The sequence below is a fragment of the Taeniopygia guttata genome, chromosome 1 (genome assembly GCF_048771995.1).
Source record: "Taeniopygia guttata chromosome 1, bTaeGut7.mat, whole genome shotgun sequence".
In the NCBI taxonomy this organism is placed as follows: domain Eukaryota; kingdom Metazoa; phylum Chordata; class Aves; order Passeriformes; family Estrildidae; genus Taeniopygia; species Taeniopygia guttata.
This window is the reverse complement of record NC_133024.1, coordinates 99,902,401-99,923,712: the sequence shown is the minus strand read 5'-3', so window position 1 is coordinate 99,923,712 and position 21,312 is coordinate 99,902,401. Positions and strand designations below refer to the sequence as shown.

The 21,312-nt window shown below is 45.0% G+C and overlaps 1 protein-coding gene across 4 annotated transcripts in view; it reads right to left on the bottom strand.

Annotated features, from left to right (window-relative positions):
- Nucleotides 1–21,312, bottom strand: part of RAI2 (retinoic acid induced 2) — a 43,956-nt gene that overhangs the window by 9,185 nt on the left and 13,459 nt on the right. For 2 of the 4 annotated variants that reach the window (XR_012057746.1, XM_041718332.2), the window contains exon 2: nt 20,695–20,811. The exons of the other annotated variants lie outside the window; for them this stretch is intronic. The gene's annotated coding sequence lies outside the window, so the exon portion shown is untranslated. The remainder of the gene's footprint in view (nt 1–20,694; nt 20,812–21,312) is intronic. 4 annotated transcript variants of the gene reach the window in all.

The following is a 21,312-nucleotide window of genomic DNA, read 5'->3' as shown; positions in this document are numbered from 1 at the left end:
ATATCACCTGCTCCACTCTCATCTACCAAGCTTTCTCCTCATATAGGAGGTCAGCTTCCCACAGGGAAGGAAAACTGACAATGGACTGCAAGTCCATTGCAAGAATGTCTGAATTAAAACTATATGAGGGAAAAACTGAACTTACTCTAGGGCTCTGTCTTGCATCAGAGTTCCTGAGATTTACTATACCTTAACCTCCACAGCTTTCACGCATGCTGTGCACCCATGTATTTACTTTTGTAGTAGCATCATAGGAAGAATGCAGATTCATGCTAGCATTTTTACTCTCAGAAAGTGAAGTGCATGATTTTCCTATGGGAAAAAATATTTTGAAGAATTTTTCTTGTCATTAAATATCCCATTTAACTGATTATTTAGTATCATTTTCAATCAAAACATTGTATTTGCCAGCAAAGCAAAGAAAAATGAGCTGGTTTGAGTACACAGCGCTAAACAAAACAAACAAGAGAGCCCTTACTTTACAGTAAATTTCAAAACCCATGCATTTTGTTTTCCCAGCAATCAATACACCAATGATAACAAGAGGAAAAGGACACCAATTAAACATAATTGCCAGCCCTGCTTCCCCCAAAACCTGAAACAAAAAGCACTCAGTGTCAGCCTAATAAAATATTTGTTCCTTTCCCAGTCAAGTGCTTTATTAAACAGCTCATAAAGCATCTCAGTTCTTAAAAAGGGTTTCCAAGTTTGATATCAATGAAATTACTTCAAAGCCTCATTGGTTCCCCAGTGAAGGTTTGTTCACTGCTCTGAGACACTTGGCTCCCTATTTTATCCTGACTCCCCTGATCCCAGGCACAGATATTTTTACCACATTCACTTGATCTTCTCCCGCATCGGATAAGCATCAGTGTGGCAAAGGCTGCCATCCACTGCTCATCTCTTCTTGCTGATGTGACTGTTTTGCTCCTGGTAAGAGGGATAGGGACCCCACCATGGTTGTGTTAATAAGTCTCAGCCAACAGCTTAGTGAGGTAAAGTTGAAAATAAGTTCTTAAATTGCTATGCCACTTTTGCGGGCAGAACATCTGACTTTTCCCTGTTATACAAACATGGTTTTGACCCCTCTGTCTGTCTCCCAGCTAGCCACAAAAGTGAAGCTCACAAGACTAACCCCTCCAGGAGTAAACAAGCTTCCCCAGCTCAAACCCAGTAAATGATGTGAGGTGCCACTTACTAGTGGCACACCTGCCCTGAGAGACCCAGCCCTTTAGACTCACTGCAAACCCTTTCCCATCCACTCCTTACAGCACGACAGCTCCAGTTAAAAACCACCTTTTCTTGGTGCAGACAGGGCTGGAATAGGGTTAACCTCAGCTTTATTATGAAGCCATGGGGTTAGAATAGCAAATTCCAACACTTCTGTAACTCATCTTAAATCAACTGAAAGCCACATTTTCACACAGCCTCTCATTGTCCTTATATAGCCTGGCTTAAATAAATAAATAAAGAGAAGAAAAGAAAAACCAAGTGAAAAACTGAACCTTCCAGCTCACAGATCCTTTCTGGTGACATATGAATGCTCTTGCCCAAGAACATAGGTAAGGATGTACAGGTGATTACCTACACATGTGTGTGCCACCCAGCTTGCCACCTTGGGCTTAAAGGGATAAACCCTTTCTGCTGCCCATGCTTTGTCCTTCCCCACTAGCATGAGTAACCAAATGCTCCATCAGCTTGCCACTTCAAAATCAAGTTTATGCTCATAGTTTCAGATTTATTAGACTGACTCTCCTTCTCTCCCTTCCCATCACTTTTATAAGCCAAGCTGAGTATTTCATCAGCTACACAATGGCACTAATCCTCAGAAAAAAGTATGCACACAGCAGATTTCAAGCACTCATGCACCACCCTATCTCATAATGTATGTATGAAAAAATTTTCAAGAAAAAAAGGCCTCTTATTTTCATCCTTGCAAAACTTTTAACCACTGCAAGAATTTTGTTTATAAGAGACAGAAAAATATAAGACTCCTTTGACGTGATTAAAAAATGCAGCATTTTTTCTTTGAATCTCACATAATTTTACATGTGCTTTCCTCACAGCATTTGTACCAGGTGTTTCCTGGTTTGACTTTGAGGGGAAGAGAATTGACCTCTTCTCTCACCATGCCATGATGCATGAAATGTCAGATGAATTCTGACTGAATTCAAAATAACACCAGCATGAGATGCAGCACGATGGCAATGATGGATGTAACAAGAAAACCTCAAAACCTCTCAACAGGGACCAGCTTTGTTTTCCTAGAAGCCTCTAGACTGAAATGGCAAATATGCCTCTGACAGAAGGATCTGACCACAAGTAGTATGCAAATAACAGAAAATACTGAAAATATGTCATGTTGCATCTCAGTGCCACTGAGGCTACCACTGCTCAGTCAACCAGTCCACGTTATCACAGAATCATAAAATAGACTGAGCTCAAGAGAACCCATTTAGGATCATTGAATCCAGCTCCCAGCCCTGCACAGAGCCACACCATGTGCCTGAGAGTGTTGTCCAGATGCTTCTTGAACATATCCCGCTAATCCCCTCCCTTGCCCAGCTGGCAACGCTCTGCTTGATGCCCCCCAAGACATAGCTGACCCTCCTGGCTGCCAGGGCACTGCTGGCTCATGTTCAACTTGGCATCGACCAGGGCCCCCAGGGCCCTTTCTGTGGCACTGCTCTCCAGCCTCTTGTTCCCCAGTCTATGCACAGAGACAGGGTTGCCCTGTTCTAGGTGCAGAATCTGGCACCTGCTCTTGTTAAACTTCATATGGTTGGTGATTGCCCATCTCTCTAATTTGTTGAGGTCTCTTTGCAATTACAGATTGCAGTAAACTGCATTACGTGTAGTGCCTACAAATGTCCCACATACACATGCACACAAGCAAGCACTTCTGTCATGCCTTTTTCCCTCATCCACTTGACTGTGAGGTCTCATGGGCAGCAGTCATTTTGGCACATGATTAGCACAAAGCACAGAGCTCAGCTTGGAGTCCAGTTACCACTGCAATCACTCCAAGGATGAGTGGATGCACATCCAGGCACACTCTCACTAAGGTGGCACAGGCTGCATTTCCTTTCAGAGTAGCTGCTGGCCACTCCTTGTGGGTGCATTCCTCCAGTGTCACTTCTTCTCTCTCTTCATCATGTTTCTCTGCTGCCAGAGCACTTCCAGCTAGCCTAATGTTGTCTGAATTTTACTAATTCCATTCTCTATGAACAAAGATCTTCTAGCCAGTTCAATGTAGTCTTCTCCAGCTGTTTTGGTATCTGAGCTCTGACCAGCACACAGCTCTCAATCCATGGAGGTGCACTGACACTATTCCAAACTATGCCAAGGCTACAAAAAAAAGTAATAATGCTCCTTCTCATCAGGGGTCCAAACTCAGACTACTGAGGGGAAAAGGGCTGTATTTCAGGAAATGCAGGCAGGGCAACCAGTGCTGTAAAAACACCACTGCTATTTCAATAAATAGCATTTTCCTGATTCTGTGAACAACTCAACATGAACATATTTTGCAGATACTTATTGCAAGAGGAAACAAGGTCAGTCTTGCCCATACCTTTCCATCAAACCTTTGGAGAGAACAAACATCATGATGAGTGCACAATAACAAATTTTGTTATTATCATCTCCCCTACCTTAATGATGGCTGCATGGTTCCAGAAGAGAAGCACACTGCCATAGGATATAGAGCCCCTGACATATTTACTGCAGCATTTTTCACCAGCAATTTCCACTGCAATGTGTGCTATTACGTGTTCAGAAAAACTTAGGGAAACTGCAGGATGCATAACGACAATTACATCTTTCCCAGATGAGACTACTACGTTAATGGATTGGCGTCATCCATCACCATAGATCGTAAGTCCTCTGGGGAATGTCACCAGCCCACTCCAATAAATCTGACTGGGAGATTTCATATTTGGTGTTCAGCTCAGCCTCAGGAAGCAGTCTAGCAATGCAGTCCACAGCATGACTGTGGCTCAGCTCTCCTGGTGAGGTGATGTTACTCTATGGCAATGAAGCTCTGGATGTAAGAGGTCCTGCACTCCAGCATGTAAGGGCACACAGGGCTGCAGCCTGGCATTAATTCCTCACACAGTCAGTTCTTCAAAGAACTGAATTTTGGTATACATGGATTGTCGACAGTGGAGAAAGAAAGTTGACTGCGTAGCTTCATTCCTTTACCACCAAAAACAAAGAAAATGAAATAAAAAATAAAGAATAATAAAACTAACAGTGAAAAAACCCCAAACAGACCTGCCAACAGGCTGGTGCAGTTCTGAAGTAATTTTTTTTTTTTTTTTGCTGTCAATCTTCTTGATTCTTCAGGCCACCTCAGCAGACAGAGTAGACTGTCTGCCATGAAAATATAAGGTGATGCTCTACTAGGGAAGAATATGGTACTCACAGGCTCTGCCTTTAGGAAAGTCAAACAAATAACACATAAATAAAAACCTCCATGGCTGTACCATGTCCTGCCTTATCCTTGCAATAACAGGAGGACAGGGCCTGAGGCTGCTTCCCCTTGTCTCCTGCACTAATGCAAATACAGCCGCAGTGTAAGAGCAGGCTGGGTGTAAGGTCAGCCCCAGAGAAGCCCTTTTGAGAAGCAGCTCTGAGCAAGGGAGTCTGAGGGCACTTTTGTCTCTCATGTTTTGTGTATATTCTGTTCCAGGCAATGGTACATTTTCCTGATACATTTTTCATATAGCTGGAGCTAAGAGTTTTCTTGTAGTGTATGGAGTGGGGAATGCCACAGCATTGCTACTCCCAATGGCTTAACCATTTTGAGTCCTCTCCTCCCTGAGGTTTCAGCTTTTCCCACTGCCCCTACCTCACCCTGGATCAATGTCACAGGTGATGTGCATCATCCTTCTTCCTCAGCCTGGGTATACAAGGAGGTGGCACCAATGCCAATGCCTATTCCCACTAGGATCGGCACCACCAAACATACCCTTGGAAATGGGGACAGCCTTGGGGGTGCCACCTGTGCCTATTCAACCCTCCCTGTCCGCAGGTGCCAGACCTTAAGCAACCTGTCCCCAGGGTGAGTGACGCCCTCCCCTGTCTCAGTGTGGGTGCACTGGGCATGGCAAAGGGAACAGGGATGGACACTGAAGGCTTGAGCTACTGCAGCTCCTGCAACTCCAAGTACCTGACAGAAGCACAACAGAGCCTGGGAGATTAGCAAACAAGAAGAAAGTAGTTTAAATTATATAGTAACTTTAGGGAATAAAAACTGTCTATAGCCTGTGTAAGTTGTGAGAAGTGGAGGAGCACATACTCCTCTTGCCTCAGGCAAATGCTTATGTTGGTAGCAAGCTTGGTTATGAACATGACACTCTTGCAGATAGAAACAACAAGAGCACCTAAGACGTACAAAATATTCTGTATTTTCTTGGTGGGGTGTTAAAGAAAACAACTATGTTCATTGAAGAGTCTGCTTTGGCAAAGGGGGTGGGCAGATACCACCTTCAAAAGCTCTCCCTCATCCCTTTCAGTGGGACAGTCAGCATCTGGTCTCTGCACCTGCCCCATGCTCAAGGGGTGAAGCCATTGCTGACCAGAAGGGCTGCTGCACCTTTCAGGTCTTCTGCATGGAAAATGTGGCTCTGTCCCACACTACCCCAAGAAACTCCATGGCTCCAGCTGGGCTGCTCTATCTAGGCACCCCACGTGCAGGGATGGGTGGTCTGTGAGGTACTGAAGCAGTGTGTGCCACCGCGCTCCCAGGGGCTGCTGCTGGCCTGCCTTTGCCCAGGATGGTGGCTGAGGGAAACCAGAGGCGTCTGCAATATGAGATGCACAGCAGGAACGAGCTGCACCACTACAGGGGTTGAAAAAGAAGCCCTGAGAGCCAAGGCAGCAACCAAGAGAAAGCTCTGGTTTTACTGCCTGTCAGTGGACACGCTCACATGCCAAACTGTTGGCTGAGCTGCGTAAGCATCTGGGCAGCACAAACCAAAGCAGAGGAGACAGCTGTCCCCTGGTGAGCACAAACCCTTTATGACCTCAACTGAATCCTCCCTGAAAAGGTGTCATGGTCCATAGCTCCAGAAGCCAAGCAGACAGCTGCTGGCCATGGCTGCCCTGGGGAGGGTGGCCACCAGGGCACGTATAGCGACCATAAACTCTGTCAAGATGTGCTCCACAACAAGAAGGCACCAGAGCTGCCCCGAACTCAGCATCCACAGTTCTCCCCATGGGGAGAACAGGTCAGGCTGCAACAACCAACTTGCATTTCCATAACTGGCTGATGCAACTGGAAGGGCCATCTTTCCCAGAACACACACAAAATGTGTGTTCCGGGAATGAACTGGTTAACTCCAGTCATCTCGAGGGATGGCAGCCCTTGGATGGACCTTACTGGGGAGGTCAGTGCCAGCACCCACTGCTTCACATGGAATGCAGCCATGGTGAATGCACCCCAGTGCACACTCATCTTGCCAGCCCCAGGCATCCTCCATGTCCAGTGGAAAGGCTCCCCCAGAATGCTGCAACAGCATGAAAAATCAATAAAATATATTGACTTTTCATCTGACAATAGCAATTTTACAGCTCAATGCTAACCAGAGTAAGCAGAAGAACATATTGCTACCAAAAATAAATGAAAGGAGAGGTGTCGTACTTTGAAGATCCCAAAACACCCAGTACAATTAACACCCATAAACCCTGCACAGTCCTTTCAGTGATTAAGGACAATTTAGTCACTGCTCTGGGTGAAGCTCTCTCCAGGAACCAGCTGCCAGCACATGTTTGGGTTTAGCTGTCTAAACAGACACTGAGGGATTAGGTCTCTGTGCATCTTCAACGTTAATTAAAGGTTATTTATTATCCAATTTTTCCCGATAGTGTATATTTCTTCTTTGTGTAAACACAACCAATTCCAATGTCTAAAAAAAACCCCACAAAACCAAAAGTGGTGGAAAGGTCTGCATTCTACTAAGTTATGGGGTGTGAGGACACCCCACAGGCTGCCCTGCTGGCGCCTGGCTCTCCCGATCCAGCAGCCACAGGCACGGGTGCTTGCCACCACACAGAGCTGAGTCTGAACACGCCAGAGTTCCACCAACTCCTTCCATGCTGCTCATGACTTGGGCAGTAGTTACCAGGAGAAGTTCTGGTACATTTGCTCCTGGAGCAACAGTGTGTACATACAATCAGATCTGAACAAGGTAGCTGGAGTACACTCCAACAGCAGTGTGAAATTGGTACCAGAGCATCCTGGACAGCATTTGTCACACACTGACACACCAAATGTGCATCTGGAACAAGGGGCAGTATCCCCTTATTTCATTAACCAATTTTAGGACCCTAGAAAGGGCTTACCCATATAACCTTTGGCAACATCCTTGACACAGCCAGTGAAGTACTGCTGTCTTCTCCAGACCTTGGCTTTGTGGGGCTGGTGGGCACCAGGTGGGTTTGGCTGGAGCTAGAGCCCAGACTTTACATCAAAAAGCCACTGAAGGTGCAGACTCAGGCACTGAGGAAAACAGAAATGCAACCTTATCCTGGTTGCCTATATGTTCCTGACAGTGTGGCTTCATTATGATGCATTTTTAAACACAGCTATTTCCTTTTTTTTTAAAGGCCTTGTTCTGATGCAAAAGGTCATCTACAAATGGAAAAAACAAATTTTTTTTCATAGGCCTCTTTGCGACTTTTAAGTTTCTGACTCCAAACTAAGCAACACTTATTTCACACAGATTTGTACAAGTAATATGAAAAATGTAAACTTAAACTGGTCTATGAATCTGCTATTAACGATATAATGCTACTTGTTACCCTTGTAAATGTATAGAGCTATTTTAGTCTTCCTCTTGCTGTGCCTTACAAAGGCAACACACTGTATTTTCAGTAGTTGCATTTTTAAATGTGTTTATCTGGGTCACTGCTACTTACAGAATAAAAAAATTTAATGAAGCCAGTTTAGAATCATTCTAGTGCAAAGAAAAAAATTCTTTCATAAAAACGGAAAGAATTATTTTGTTTGGAGGGTAAAGATTTCAACATTATCAAATTAAAGTCTTTGGACTGATTCAAGAAGAAAACAGATCTATAGGCAGTTTCATTCAAAAGGCATTTAGGCTTTTGGGGACTTTGGACTCATCATGAATTATTTCATGTAACTGGCAATTTCAGGTATAGAAAAGAAAACGCAGAGCATTACAATATTAGGATTGTCTTTAAGCGTATGATGTAAAATCAAGAATAATGACGTGATTCCTGATTATGACAGTCTGTCTGGCTCACTGGCTCACTTGGAGCCCTACTGGTGTGTGTGCCAGCTCGCCCTGAGCGGCCACACTTCTATCTGCACAGTGGCCATCACAGAAGATGGGAGAGAAGACAACCTGTTTTGATGGCATTGCTCCCAGATCCTTCCACTAAAACAAATAATCTGCAAAGAGAGAAAGCAGGGAGGGATGTCCAGAGGCCAGAAGTGGCACTGGGCTCTGTGCATTTCCAATGGTCCTAGCTTTCCACTGTTTTGGAAAACACCCTAAGGAAGATGTTGGTCAGGATAGGCAAAGCTGCCACTCACGTAGGAAATGAAGTGGGAGGCTGAATGGGCTGAATGGCTGAGCACATCTGCGTGATGCAAGGCAACATCCCTCAGCATCACACTGCCCATCAGTGACAGGGAAGTGACTCAGAAGAGCACTTCAAAGGTTCATGGAATACTGGTTTATTTTAGCTGAAGCATGTCTACCACTGAACAGGGAGGACTGCAAGCAGAAAGCATCCGCTCCGCGTCCCGTGGCTTCTGCTGGAGTGCTTCATCCTGCAGGAACAAAAGCTTTCCCCCTCTTTTCCATTTCTTCTGGTCAAGGGAGGAGGGCAGGCCGGGAGATAACCATCACTGGTGCTGCTGAACTGCAGCCAGAGGACACTTGACACTGCACCAGAATGGGATGAGAAGCTCAGCACCTGCCCCAGCCTGCCTCATGGTCTCCACGACAGAAAGCTGAACAATCCCCCAACCATCAGTAGGGTACTGGTGTGACAGAAACACTAGGTTACAGCAGCTGCATCACTCTGATCCTCAGTTAATTATTCCCCATATCCAAACAGCAGCAACACAGGGAGGAAAGGAGCATGCATGTAGTCAGCAGTTTGATCCCATTATCGACAGGATGCTAACAGAGGGAAATAACTAAGTATAAAACATTTCTTGTGTCAGAAGCAGGTAGGAAGGGTGATGGATTTTCTTCAGATTATTGAAGGCAAAAAAAGGAAAGACATATTTCTCAAAACCCCAAAGTTTTTATTTACTTTGTTTCAAACAGGGCCATTTTTTACCAGGTTTTTGGGTGTTGATTTTTGTTTGTTTTTTTTTCAGTTCCTTCTATTCCTTGTTGACAGACAACACACCAGTGATTCACTGGATATGGTGATCTACAGCTTCAGTTTTTGGGGACTGCAAGAGGGTAGTTTCTGGCACTTCAAGTCCTGCTGCAGTAGAAGTCATCTCACAGTCAGCAGGGCCAGCTACAGATCAAGACTCCAAAGGAGTAAAAAGCTTAATATCTAGCCCCCTAGTAAGAGAGGATTTATTTTATCATATTGTTTTTTAGAGATTTATCACTTCCTTTACCTTCCTCCATATGCACAATCTGTTTTAAACATGTGACAGGCACGAATTCCATTAGAGGGTCAATTTAGGGGATAAATGAAGAAAAAAAGGGAGCTATTATTAACCCAGAGACAATCATTGTGCTGATGAGTGATCACTAGCATCTGAATGTAAGTGTTTTTCAGCCTATTTAACAGATCAGGGTGACGTACCATTCTCCAGATGATCTTAGATCACTGGAACTATTTTCCTTAAAAATAGGACTATAAGAAGTAATTAAATGTTGTCTTTGGGTTTGTGCAAGTGGGTATAACCACTTTCTCCACAAATGCCTTGGACATCAGCTGCTGATCCTTAGGAAACAACACATTTGGCTCTAACATCAGGTCCTGCGGGTTGTGAAGCCTTACATTCAGCTCGGTGGAATTCTGGTGCAACAGCTTCAGAGAGCTGTATTGGATCACCCCAGAGATGCAGATACCTTTGAAAGCAGGTCAGACACCAATCCTGTGGAGACCAGAGCATGCCCGAAAAACGTGAAGCAGGGAGCAAAAAGAGAAGGAAGGATGCAGAGTTCTGACATCTGTATCACAGAACTGTGGGGACCTCTGAGTTGTCTCCAGATCAAAGGACCACTTGATACCAGTCACCAAACGCCTTCTAGCAGAACACCACCACTCATCTCAAACTTCACTCATCCTCTCAGGAAAGGCCACTATGCTGACATAGTGGCCTTCATGATTTATTCCTGGGACTAGCTGCAATGGAAGGAAGTGGTAGCACATGGAAATGTGGTACCAGCAGAGTTTGGGGAATGCAATTCTGGGGATGCACATGGTGCTGCTGTGGAAAGTGGAGATAGTGCAGGGTACAAGACAGAATTCTGCATATTAAAAAAACAACCAAACAGAAAACACAAACAAACAACCCCCTCTCCTGCCCCCCAGACAAAAATATGTAGGGAAGATGAAGAGGTGAATGGAAGAAGAAAACCTAGAGCTGCTGGCCCAAGGGAAAAGATGAATGAAGCTGCAGAGAACACTAGAAGTAGAGGTGGTAGAAAACTGAATTTGTTAGGGAAGATACAGAAAGCAGGGACAAATGAGGTGCTGTGCAGTGCCCTTATCTTGCAGAAATTACACTCCTTGATGGATGTCTACTGTGTTTCCAAAAGAGTTGGATGAAAAATCCTTCTGAACACAAAGGAGGAAATGATCTATTTTCATAATTCTAAAAGCTGGAGAATAGGCTTGTCTTGATCATACCACAGAAAGCCAGATCATGTAATCAGGTACTTGGGCAGACCATGCTCTCTTACAGGCCTCCAAGGGCTTTCCACAATCCAACTGTGAAGGTCTGATTTGGACTGAATGCTCAAACGAAGTGACTGGCAAGCTGTGGAGTCCCAGGGCATCTCCACAATGTGAGTTGCAAAACTCTTCTCAGATAAAATTGCAGGAGCTGCATTTGTTTGGAAGGAAAATACATTGAAAACAATGTTTAGGGCTCTGAAAAAAAAATTTTAGTTTCTGCCTGCAGTCAATCCTATACACATATCCCCCTGCAGTTTGCTTTCTAGAAGGAAAGAATATTTCACTGAAGCCGTTCCTAAGCAATAGCATTTCTTGTGATGACCAAAAATCAACTTTAAATTTATTTTGTCTCTTACTGAGCCATCAAGAAATTTCTTGCCTTCAAGACACAGATTCTCATAGTCTGCTCGGACCCACTTTGTGCTTCAAATTCTCAAACAGCACAATAATGAAGACTATTAGAAAATGTGTGTTATGCTGCAGCTAGTAAACATCACAAAGAGCATTCTGAGATTTACGACACAACATTTTAAGATTTTACAGACAGCCTTCAACCTGAGAAATAAAGTAACAGAGAAAAGAGCCTGAAAAACAAACAAAATATATTCCCAAGTCAAAAGATCAAAAAGAACATGAAAGAACATGAAAGACCCAAAGAAGAGTCAATATGGATTTTCAATTTCATCATTTTGATTTAATAAAATTCTTTGGATAGTGTTGCTGGCTCAATACTAGCACAGAAATTGTAATGGCAAATACTGTACTGTGATTCATGGACTGAAAACTTGTCTGATTTCATTATGCTGGTAAATGTAACACTGCAGACATCTTCTCTTGGAAAGCTATTTCTAAATTGCTACATCAATATTGAGATAATCAGAATTGATATTTACCTTTTACAGGAACAGCATGTACCTATATGTCCACATGGGCACATACACACACACAAACGTATATTTTTAACATTTCTCCATTATTTGGATCACAGCAATACATGCTGCAGGAACTGCTGATTTATCCCAAACCAACCTGTGCAGTTGCAAGGTGCCCAGGACATTTTTACTAGTTGTACCCTTTTCTCCCACTGAAAGTAATTCAAACAGAAGTACCCAGCAGAAGTTCAGCTGAGTCATTTATTCCACACTTTGGAAGGTGTAACTTCACCTTCAGTTTACAATGATGTAATTGATGGATAAATCACTGAAGCCCTAAGATACACAGTATCTATTAACACTTCTGTTAATTCTGTTTATATTTTTCAGCTGGAATAGAGCACGGTAAATAATTTTTAACTAAACTTCACCTTTCATTCATGGTTTTGCAACACAAGTACAAAGCAGTGCATTAAGGAGGATTTCAGGTGCCAGAGCCCACATGCCATTGCTAACAGTATCTGTGAGACACGAGGCTGACAAGGAAGGAAAGGATGAGACAGCACCGGTGAAGGAGAGAGGCAGAAGTGAGGAAGCAATGTGGCCAGAGAGGGACAATGATGTCCCTCTACAAAGTGGAGCTTAGTGTCCCTGCTGATCCCTGCCTTGAATGCCTTGTGCCACAGGTTTCTCCTGGCTGTCCCTAGTGTGGTGCCTCAGCAGCACATTCTCCACAGCCCAGGGCTCACAGAGCTCACACAGCCCACGGCTCACACAGCCCACGGCCCACGGCTCACACAGCCCACGGCTCACACAGCCCACGGCTCACACAACCCACGGCCCATGGCTCACACAACCCACAGCTCACACAGCCCACGACTCACACAGCCCACAGCTCACACAGCCCATGGCTCACACAGCCCACGGCTCACACAGCCCACGGCTCACTCAGCCCACGGCTCACACAGCCCACGGCTCACACAGCCCAGGGCTCACACAGCCCACGGCTCATACAGCCCACGGCTCACACAGCCCACGGCTCACACAGCCCACGGCTCACACAGCCATGGCTCACACAGCCCATGGCTCACACAGCCCACGGCTCACACAGCCCACGGCTCACACAGCCCACGGCTCACTTGGCCCACGGCTCACACAGCCCACGGCTCACACAGCCCACGGCTCACACAGCCCACGGCTCACACAGCCCACGGCTCACACAGCCCACAGCTCACACAGCCACGGCTCACACAGCCACGGCTCACACAGCCACGGCTCACACAGCCCATGGCTCACACAGCCCACAGCTCACACAGCCATGGCTCACACAGCCCACGGCTCACACTGCCCACGGCTCACACAGCCCACGGCTCACTTGGCCCATGGCTCACTTGACCCACACCTGGCCTGTGGCCAAGGCTCACACAGCCCACCCCCCCTGGCCCTCAGGGCAGCAACCCTTCAGAGGAGGCATCTGAAAAAGGACTCCAGAGGGAGAGAAAAGGAGGGATGGTAAATAAGCTCCAAGGACACAGATCTTTCCTCTGCAGCAACTGGAAGACTGAGGGCACGTCCAGCCCTCATAAATAAACCAGGCCACATCCCCATTTCTGCCCACCATTGCAGGAGCCCAGAGGGTGATCCTTTGCCTTGTTCCCCTCGATCACTGTCACAAGGAACAACTACTGGCACTTATCAGCAGAGACATCTCTGAGAAGGAGTGACTTCAGGACACAGTGTCCTTCCCCGGTCCCTTGAACCCTTGAGACAATTTACAATGCTGTCACTCGTACATATTCCCTCCTCATCTACACAGTTCTTGTCTCCAAATTTAACATTTTGCTTTCTAAACAAAAGTCCATACGAGTTCTCTCAAGACCTTGATGATAAGCCCTTTTATTGATATTCCAGTTCACTTTTCAAAATATTTGCAGATTATAGGATAAATGATGTTTGCTTTTATCCCCATTTCAGGAGATAATGGTTGGGTAACTTATGATATCCAGATGAAAATTTATTGGTTAGCACTGGGGAAAGCAAATCCTTCCCAAAATTGGCCTTTGACCCAGTTAGTCTTTCATAAACAAGCAATGATTTAAAAAATCCTCATCAGATAAGATGTTTGCAGCCCCAGCATCAACTTGCATAAATGTTAGAAGGTGTAAGCATAACAAAGCAGCATCAGCCATAATTTACAGCCCAAAGACTGAGGATAAAAAACTATGGAAAACTTCCCTAATGAAATGTCAAAGCCAACTAACTTCACTACAGCTAATCCGCAAATCTTAATGACAGCACAGATTACCCAGCCTGCAAAACTGACAAGTGCCCAAGGAAGTTCATCTCCCAGGGATTACACCTCCATTTCTGTTTGCCCTCTTCTGAGTTATGTGGAAGAGCCCCAGAGGAAACAAGTTTCAGCTCATCTATTTCCTTCTGAGGGCTTTTCAGTACACTACCTAGTCTTAAAGCATCAAGCAACAACAGTACATATACACACACAGAGACAAGAGTCCCAAATATTGACATTACTGTGCAATAGACCAGTCACCCGCAGATGCCAGGCAGAAAGCTGCTGACAGATGCTGCAGGATAAACCTTCTAAGAACCTTCAGGTTTGGCAACAAAATCCTCTGTTCCCTATACACGCTGCCCTGATGCTTGGATCTAAATAACGCCCAATATGAGAGATTTATTTTTTTCTCACACTGGCTATCTATAGAAAATCCTTTTTTCTAAGTCACTGTTGTGCAGCTTCTGAATGTCAGGCCCTGCAAATCAAAACATTTTATTGTAATTTCATATTGTTTACTTTTGCGAGGCAGGATCTTGGCAAAGACGAGTGTTTCCTCCAGGGACAAGGAGGATGGGGCTGGGAGGAGGGGGGGACAGACGGATGGAAGGAAGCATTTTAATGCAGACTTCCTCACTGTCTGCTTTAATAGGGACCTGGCTGAAATACAAAGGAAGAGGTAAGTAAGAAAACCTTGACTACAAATGTAGAGATGCCAGAGAATGGGTATGAGGATGCCCCAGGCCAACCTACACGGGCAGTGACAGCAGATCAGGGAAACACGGACAGCCCCAGCCCCCCCACCACTCCCCCTCAGCAGGGTGGGGACGATCCTGGGGTCCCCATGGCAGACTTAGTCCAAAGGGCTGTGGCCAAGAGCAGGGAAGGACAAGCTTGCCCAGGCTGCTCCCACTGTGCTCTCACACATCCTGGCAAAGCCAGTGTGACCCCTCTACCCACAGATACTCCTGGCTCCTTGACCAGACCCTCCTTCCCCCTACACAGCCCCAAACTGTGGGCAGGTTTCCCTCCAGGAAAGATGGCATCACTCAAGTACATATTTCTCCATGAGGATCATCCTACTATTCCAGGATGGAGAAGAGGAGGAGGCTTCTTACACCCTTCTGTCCAGGGACACTGGAAAGCACCAGTGATTCCACCAGAGACATCTATGTTTCGCTGTGTGTTTCCAGGAAGATTTGACACACAACATTCAAAGGTTTGGGTAAGCAATGTTTAAGTTCATGAGAGCTGATTTAAGTGTTTCACATTTGGGGAACAAGGCATTCGAAACACATCACATTATATGTGAGTCTCCTGCTGAAGTGATGGCCCTCCAAGAGACCTGCAGGAGATGTGGATGGTGCCAGGGCAGCAGTATAGTTGAAAGCAGTTTTACTGACTTTGTGCTGTCCCTAGCTGTCCAACTGAGAGACCTAGATCATCTCTTCTTTAATCCTGGATTCTTTGGGCTGCTCCACACGAGACAAAGTCCCAGGACACTTGGAAGGAGCATGACGCCTTGAAGTCATGACTCACCCTGTCCCCAGGACCACCCGTGGTCGCAGGCAGACTGGCAGACACAGGCGACAGCTCCCTGCTCCCGCTGGGTGCCTGGCAAGCCTCAGCAGAGTGGAACTGCTAGCTCTCTTTTTGGCATAACAAATCTCCCTGTCCTTCGGCATCGCCTCTCCCTCTCTTCTTCTGAAGCTTTGTTTTGGTAGAAAGCGGTTCACAAAGACCTTTACACAGACTCACCCAACAACTGCTTCACTACGTAAAATGATTCACTGGTGTTTAAAAATCCCACAAACAGGAGCCCTCACTGACTTTATGACCGACTTCCCACGAAGGCACCGAGGCCAGCAATAGCTAATGCTCCATCTGGCATCGACTCCCTGTGAATATCTCTCAGCAATAACAACTGATAGCAGAGCTCGAAGCCTACACATCATCCTCCTGTTTGTACATAAATTCCCTTTAAAAGGATTTCAGCATCCTCACACTGCTTCTTCCCAAGTGTTCAGGCTCTTAAAGCCAAGTCAGCCAGACAGAATGGTGCCACGCAACTACAAACAACGCAGGACAATTTTTTATTACAATACACGGCACAATTCTTTCTAAAAGCACTGCCAGTAATATGCAGTGTGTAAAAATAAACATTCATCATAAAGAGGTGAGATACTAATTTCTGCAGCTTAATTTCTTCTTGAGGGCACCAGCCCATTTTTCAATTAAGGCAGGATAATATTATTAATCATAAAAAATTGCTGATGTGTAAAATTGTTTCCTTTCTGGCTAGCATTGGCTAAGAAACATCAGACATGATGCCTCTGAATTAGTCTAACTTCATGGCAGTGTGGAAGTTGTATCATCCTTTTTGGTGAGGATTCATGCTGCTCCCAGCCTCAGCTATGGGGAAAGGCACGTCCCTTGGAGAACATGCAGACCAACATCTCCATTGCATCAGGTGCAGGCCGGTGGCAAGGAGCCTATGAATATAGATTCTCATGGAAGATACAACATTGTCAACTCTTAGGCACAACAGCTGGCATGAACGGGCAACTCTATGCCAAGAGGGTGCTTCAATGGTCTGTGTTGCCTGAACATTTCCAGGGCACCATGTGAAGAGAAAGAGGTTTCTGCCCACTCCCTCAATTTTCTGCGCTGAATTTGGTATTATGGGACTCTCTGGTGTAGTCATCAGTGCTTTCTGTTTAACGTTTTTTCTCCTTTCCTCTGCTGCTGAATGGGTTTGCCTAATTCTGACCAAAATAACTGCACACGTTGTCTTCAGATGGGGCCACCAAAAGCAGAATGGAGGGAAGAGAATTTAAGAAACAACCCAAGCTCTATAAAATAGTAACCTATGAATAATGAAACTTCTCCTTGCCAAGTAGTCAGCAAGGGAGACTGCTGGACTGTGACTTGGCAGGATCCAAGATGTTGCAGAGGTGTGGACATGCCAGCATCCTGCAGAACGACAGCAGCTCCCTGCAAAGGCACACTCTGGTGCCTGGCCCCTCACTCTGCCAAACTGGGGGCCTCTCAGATCAGCCCTGCTGTGATTGCTCCACTCCACCCAGGCCAGATTATTTTAGGTGGACAGGAGCGGACAGGCACCTGCCCTGATCTTGCTTCTGTAGCAGCCAGCCAACCATGACCTCGAGGAGCCCACCACGGGACACAGAAGCACCCAAGTGAGGAGCAGGGCTGTCCCAGTCCCCTCCGCACTGGGGCCAGGAAATAAACCTCCAGCAGGTTTGCTCAGGATGATGGAGCTGGAAGGAGAGAGCTTGGTTCCTGGCTCCACAAGTGCTTGCCGTGTACTTTGGTGGCACAGATCCAGGCGAAACGCCTTCTTTCCAGTCATGTGTCCAACCCTTTTTCCATCTATGGGCAGTTTCCCTTCCACACATCACAAAGTCATATATCCCCTGACTTCTGTTGAGACTTTGCATCTCCCTGCTCACAGGACCTCCCAGGAACAGCTCATGGCAGTAATCTCCTTGGCAGCTCAACCCTTTGCCCATTGCCGGGAGAACTTTTGGCAACACTCCCAACTTGCATGACCCTGCCATTCATCTCTTCCCTTCCCATCTTGTTTCTCCCCTCCTCTGGAAACTGCACCCTCTGTATTTTTTTTCCGTATAGTGATCAATCTTCTCCCAGCAGCAGAATTCTCCTCCTGTTTTTCCCACACATGAGCAACTCCATAATACTATGCCAGTTATCTGTAGCCTTATGTCTTTAGTTTTCTGACATCACCAAATAGTTTCTTATCTGCGTCTGGTATTATTTATACACACATATATATAAAAGGCCATCTTCCACCATCTCATAGACTGCTGGCTGAGAATAAATCATGCAAGGAGAACAGGCCAGACTTTGGGACCACCTTGGGGAATACCCCACCCCCCAGTTGTTGCCTCTTGGCAAATACAAGCAAGAAGCGCACATTCACTCTGAAGTCAGAGGAGGCAAATTGCATATACTGAAATGGTGAGTTTCAGCCAAAAAAACTCCATTCTGACAAGAGTCACTGCTATTCATATGACTAGGCTCATTAAGAGTGAGAATTGGAAAAAACTGCAGGATGGAGTCTGCGTGTGCCTCCTGGCTGAGATGTTCAGCTGTATTTTTCCTTGTGAAAGGAAAATTATCCCTGCAACATGAAAGCAATAAATATAGTGGGATTACTAGTCAGCAACTCAATGGATACTACTTCAAACAGCCCTATAGTTAGTAAGTACTCAGTGACAGTGATTGTTACAAGCAACTGAACCACCAGAGAGAGATTTCCATGTTATCTCTACCCATACATACATAAAATACCAGTTTGTACAAATCCAAAGTATGTGAGGTTAAAGCTAATGGGCAAGCTTTGTTGAGCATCTCAAAAATCAAATTAACTGCAATCAAATTCATGGCACAACTCAGGGTTCATTTCATTACTATCAGAAAATTCAATCTCTGAAATCTTACAATATTAAGCTAAAGAAATGATCTTTCTGTTAAAGTTCTCTCTTTTTTCATTTCAAGGTGAAAAAAAGCTGGCATGCCTGGGGAAGGTGAGGGTGACGATTCCCAACAGATACTACTGAAAGCCTGGCAAACATTTAATCAATTACTGTTAAATAAAGGAAAGGAAAAAACCCCAAACATCCTTTCAAACACATACTCAAAGACATGTTGCATTACAAATTCTACATCTTGCATCTATTTCTACATCATGCCTTTTCCTGCACAAATGCATATATAGGCATAAACACACATACATAGGTAGGCATATATATATTTAAATTCAATACAATACAATACAAATACAAATCCATTAGGGAGCTAGTTAAATCTGCTCATTGCTGCAATAACTAATCATATCTCTGTGCTGTACTGCAGGTGGGAATATCAGAAGTTCATTGCATTCAATTCCAGCATTTTCCTTTTTAAAATAAATCTGCATTTTTGGTTTATTTCACAATATGCACTTACTTAACCTTACTGAAAGACCTAGCTGTAAAATACTCACTGCAATTTCAGACTCCTTTTATCCCTTCTCTTCAAGGTTTCCAACTAGGTTTCTCTGCAGGAGTCAAGTGCAGTTTTAATAAGGCAGATGAGGCAGGGCTTCTTAACTGCTTTTGATAGAGGTGAGGTGGTCAGCTCTTTATTGACTTTCTGCAGTACTGCAGCTACAGACCGTACAGACAATCTTGCTTTATGAGCATGCACCAGGCAGGAGGAAATGGGCCTGGAAATTTCCAGCCAGCAGTGTTTGATGCACTGCTTGAAAAGCTGCACAATGTGCATATAAAGGAAACTAGGGACAGCCTTTTTCCTTGTTGTTGCTAAACCATCAGGCTGCAGTTCCTACATTTACCTAGGAAAACCTGCTCAGGAGCCATTTTAAGAATTAATTTGTCTCAGGAAAAGGAAAGAAAACAACACTGGTTATTTTGTGCACATTACAGAGTGCTGCATATCAAAGACCCTTTCATAAACACTTGGAAAAATCACATGGGAGGTAATAACCCACTGAATTATTTTACTGTCCTTTTCTTGTGCAGGCAGCCACAGCACATCCACACTGTATGCAGTGCACAGCTGCACTGATATACACAAAACCTCACAAGGGGATGTGGAAAAAGGGAAGCAATCACAGGCTGGTATAATGTACTATTAAGGTTTTATTGGTACCAGCATGGAGGAACTGCATCACTAATTAATGGATGCACACAGGCTACACATATCCTTCCAATCAAGTGACAATAAACCCTAGTAGCCTTCTTCACCCTCATACATACATTACTTGAGCTATTTACCCCACTCCCTGTTTTTCTGGTCTGCACATTCCCCTCTTCCCTCACCATCCCACATCTACACTAGCAAGACACATCCCTGAATTGTGCTCTGACATAGGGGAGATGAACACCATGTCCCCATTCATGAGCTTCCCACATTGGTGCCACTGGACTAAGTTTATAACAGCAGACAGGGTTCAAACTATGCAGATAGGAGGTTTGGAACCCTCCCCCACAGATGTGTCCACAAATACTGACACAAAAATAACCATTAAATTCAGGTTTGACATTTCTCTGTGCCTCTTTTACTCCTTGCCCAAGGGGGACAACATTCTCCTCCCCCAGTGGAGCACAGCAATGTAAGTGGATCAAAGACAGCAAGAAGGTTCAGACATTTTGGTGATGGCAGCCCTACAAAAGCCAGGACACACTTCAGTCCCTACAAAAATGTACCCACATAAGGCTGCACATCTCAGCTTGCACCCAGCTGCAGCAGCAGCAGCTGCAGCACTGCTCTGCCAAGGACTGGCTGAGGGAGCCAGGTCCCACCTCCTGCTGAAGCACCGCACCTGAGCAGCCAGCACTGCTGCAAGGTACACAGCACAGTTTCACTTCTTTCAGCTAATTGCAGAGCTCTTGGGGATTCTGAAAAGAATGGTATACACACAGAGGTTCAAAAACCTTACAGCTACAGTGCTCCTATCTGAGGATATACCCTTACTGCAAGCAAGACTTAACTATGTGCTTAAATTCTACTGACTTCAGGGGACATAAGGATTTGCTTAACTTTCATTATACCAGCCATTTGTTTTACAGTTACCTGGATAATATGTCTTGCCTTTTCATGGACAGCACTGAGCTCCTTCCACAGTAGGGTATTACTTCTTACACATAAATGGAAGATCAGGTAGAAATGGAGGCATTTTTAGCTAGCTACCTGAAAAACATGGACAATAACAGGCAGATGATTTTGTTGCAGACTGCAGTGCTATCTGAGTGCTCCTGAATTTTCACCGGTAAGATAAGCATCAGTGAACAGCTACAACATTGTCCTTAAAGAAGGATAACAAAAGGACAGTAACCCATAGCAAAGAAAATTTCCATACTGTGTTCTGCGTTTTATTTTTAAAAATGCAGCTACAGATGTGAAATAACAGATGTTAGACTCTCACCACACATACACCGCTACAATTCAGATGACCTTGCTGAATTAGAAAGCTAAGCACAAGATAAATGTCCACTTTCTCTCCTCAATGCTTGTCTTGAGCAGGGAAGGGTTGTGCTGGTGTTTAGTTATCTGTTTCCTCCCAGTTCCCCATCTGCAATTCCCCAAAGTGTGTTCTTACAGCACTTCAGCTAGTTTTTCCAAATCAGATGCTGCTGACATTGTGAATCTTATGAATTTTCTTTGCTGACAGGGATTAGATACTGCTTCACT